A 3,893-nucleotide genomic window follows, 5' to 3' on the forward strand; every position below is an offset into this window, starting at 1 on the left:
TGATGCCGTGCTGTGTGTGGAGCAGTTTCTGTCCCGAAATAAAAGTGTCAGGGTGTCACTCGCACTCATTCCCAGGTCGCACTGGCACCGAGGTGACTCCGAGGTAGTCTGCTGTTCTCGCTGAGGCAACGTGAGTCCCCATCTGTGTGGCCGCTCCTCATACAGGCCCAGAGAGGCCTTCGCCCGGCTGCACGGAGCTCCAAGCCCGGGCGGGTGAGGGTGGCGTAGAGGGAGCTCTGGATGGGCCTGCCCTCCACCACGCACTCGGGCAGGAGGCCCCAGGGAGACTGGACGTGGCTGTGTGACAAGCCAACCTTAGACTTAGGGATTTTGCCTGACTTTGTAAATAATCTCTTTGAGAAATGCCAGTGACACAGTTACTCCCAGAAATGAAGAGAAAAATGCCTCATCCTTTCGAAATAAAGTTCAGTGTCAAATCACTGCAGCATATCCAGGATGAAGCTGTATTTTAAATTCCGTTTTCCCTAAATAACATGGGTGATGAGGTGCTTTTGAGATAATAAAGGCTTTGTCTTTGGTGTTAAACAGAATCGATCTAATTTCTCTCTAAGTCAGAGATATCTTTTATTTATTTATTTATTTATTTGGAGAGGTTTTTGCTATAGAGCACGTGCGCTCGCCAGAAAGAGAGAGAGACAGACAGAAAGCGAGAAATCACTCCCCAGGGAAAATGGCCACGCCGCAATCCCTCCTCCTCGGGGTCTTCCCTCTGCCTGCCGGGCTCTCACAGCCACGTGCACGGCCGCGGTACACAGCGCGTGGTCTGTCCTGCGGGGAGAAGAGTGTGCCGCCTCCGCCGAGACCCCCACCAGCGAGAACTCGCCAGTGCTCAAGGTCAGGGAGTGGGGAGGAGCTGGAACCGAGTGGAGCTTGGCCCACACCTCGCCGTGCACCCTCAGAGCCTGCCCCTTCTCTGTTCCGTGGTCTCTGTGTCCTCTGTCCTCCCCCAGGAGGAGCCCAGCACTCGGAGACTGACTCGGACTGAGGCCAGAGTGTAGCCAGGACTGACGGCCTTGGTCCCTCCCTCAGCCCGGACGCTGAAGCCGTGGGATCTATTGTGGCAACCAGAGGGACTGTACGCAGCGGGAGCCGGGGCTCATGGGAAGGTGTTGAAGGGGCTTGTGTCGAGTGATCTGGGGGGTCTGAAGGAAGTGGGTGCCCCAGGCAGCAGAATCCCGGCTGTGAGAGGCCCCCCGATTTGCCCACGAGGTGAGAGGAGCCCTGGAGAGCCGGAGCACTGACGTGCGGGGCCACAGGCTGCTGGTAGCTGGGCACGAAGCCGGGGACCTTGTGTTTGCAGTGACCTCGCTGTTCTCTGTGCTCAGACACACTGACAGAGCGGCCCTGTCTGCTGCTGAGTCTATGAGACTGGCGGAGCTCAGCGGGAGACAGCTCGCTGCACACGGCCTGCTGGCCCTGTGCAGAGGCCTCGCCTTGACCCCGGAGCCCCTGCCTGCCCCTGCCTGCCCCTGCCTGTCCCACGTCTTTGGGGTAGGGTCACAATTCCCATGCTGGAAGAGGAAGAGGAGGAGGAGGAGGCATGAGCAAGAGTGAAAAGAAAGGCTTGGGGGGAGGGACAAAACAGCAGATTCCATGTCACCCTAATGCATGTGTTACGGGGTGCCAGACAGACCCCAGCAGGCCAGCAGCCGGCGTGAAAACTGGCTGAGCACAGTACAGCACGCTCTGGAGCAGGGGGAGCAGGGAGAGCAGCGGGGCGTCAGACCAGCCAGCTGGGGCACGTGGTGGGCTTCTGTTATGATCCCCTCTGGTGGTCTCTCCTTTTTGGGGACCAGGTTGTCTTTGATTGACAACCAGGGGCTTCCATAACTTGCATTGCCTTTGCGCATGCGTGTTCCCAGAATGCATCCTGAACGTTCACGGGTCAGCGTCGAAACCACACCGCTCATGTGTGCCGAGTGGGCACAGGGGGCTTGAGGACAGGCCGCTGGCCTAGTGCGCGTGTCGGCCTTGGGGCAAGCATGGGGAGGGCGGCTGTGGGGTGCTGAACCTCGAAGCAAGGAGGGATGTTTCCGCAGGGGGCCGATGCCCTTTCTATTGGGAACTGTTGGCGACAGGCAGAGCCGTCCGGGTGGGACCTCCACTGAGGGAAGAGGGGAGCAGGCCGGGGCCACCTGATCACATCTGACTGGCACTGACAGATCCAGGGTCCCGTTCCTCTCTGGCTAGAAGGGGATCTAAAACCATACCAGGAACAAAAACGAATACAGGTCATCGGTGTGCAGGGGTCGTCTGTGTCCTGAGGGAAGGTCCGAGTGAGGGGAGGTGACACGGAGTGGCCATCCCTCCCTTAGAAACGGAATCCACCCTTCAGCCACCAAGGGAGGGCCCTGGTCCTGCAGACATCCCTGATTTTAAGTGACAGTCAGCCCATCGCCTCGGATATGGGTAGTGTCACGCCACGTCGGTGACCTGTCTGTCCCCTGAGAAGCAGGCAAGATGGGGTAGACGTGCAGACATACTGGGGGACCTGGAGGAGCATCGGGGGGAGAGGGCCATCTGGTCCAGGCACCTCACCCCAGTAAGGGGAAAGAGGAATGAGGACGGGGCGGAGGGGCCTTCGAAGGCAGCGCCATTCTGAGAAAATGTGGCCTTGGCCATGGCGAGGGCCCTGTGCTAAGACGGCACGGGAGAGGAGGCCCTCACTGGGCAGGAGTGCCCCCGGCCTCGTGTCCCTGAGCACAGCACAGCCTGTCAGTGGTCTCCGCTCCTGGCAGCAGAGGGTCCTCGAGGGCCACGTTCTGCCCAGCAAGGCCGCTGCTGGGTGCTCTGCATCCACTGAGCCCCCTGGAAGCAGAGGCCAAGATGGAATTAGACACGCAGGAGGTTATAAGGGAAACGCCTTATAAACGCCTATAAATGCCTGCGAAGGGCAGAGGGGAGGCGTGGCGGGCGGCCTGGATGGTGGCAGCTGTGCACTGTTGGCGAGTGAGCCCATCATGGAAGAGTTTCCTAACGCTCCTTTGTCATGTGTCCTGAGCTCGGGGCTGGGAAGAGCAGAGTCCTCAGGAGTCACGTTAGGCAGCGCCGCGTTCTGCAGGGCTCTTTTTTGGAGGGGCCTGGCGGGTGCCCCCACCACAGCAGTTCTCCGTTCCTCAGTGGGGAGCTCCCCACTCCCAGGGAAGATGTCTGCAGGTGTGCTTAGCTGTCACAGCTGGGGAGGGGTATTGCTGACATCGAGCGTGGGGAGGCCAGGGTGCCACTCAGCTTGCTCCAGTGCACAGGCGAGTCCCCACAACAGACTGTCCTGCCCAGACGTCAACTGTGGTGACATCGGAAGGCTGCCTGCTGGTCCTTTCGCTCCCCCTGCAAGGTCAGTGGTGCTGGAGACTTAAATGGGCTCCGAGAGGCGGTCCAGAAAGGTGGTGTGGGGCAGCTCAGAGCGGGGGCTCCCAGGTGGAGAGGACTGTCCTGGGCAGCCCGAGCGGCAGAGCCACTCAGCCAGCCCAGTGACAGGTGCACCCCAGAAACAGACACTCTGCAGGACAGCAGCCTTGTTCCTATTTCAGTGGCAAGTCCAGGTCTAGGGAACGCTCTGACCCCATTAGATTTCCAAAGATGTAACTAAAGAACACACAGGTCCCTTACGTAAATTCTGCGAATTAGTAAAATGGTGTAAACTTGACCCCAAGCAGGATGCTTTTCACACCTGGAGAGATGTCCCCACATCTGCCCTGCTAGTCTGTCCTATCTGGAATGTAGTTTAAAACCTTTTTTAAAAAAGTTAATTTGCTATAGGGCTTGCGCACTCACCAGAGAGAGGGAAAGTGAGAAGGCAAAGGCACCAGACCCGAGACTTGAACGGCAGTCACCCGTGTGGGAGTCCAGACCTAGCCACCAATGCCACCCGC

The sequence above is a fragment of the Tupaia chinensis genome, unplaced genomic scaffold, assembly GCF_000334495.1.
Source record: "Tupaia chinensis unplaced genomic scaffold, TupChi_1.0 Scaffold147500_1, whole genome shotgun sequence".
Classification (NCBI taxonomy): Eukaryota; Metazoa; Chordata; class Mammalia; order Scandentia; family Tupaiidae; genus Tupaia; species Tupaia belangeri.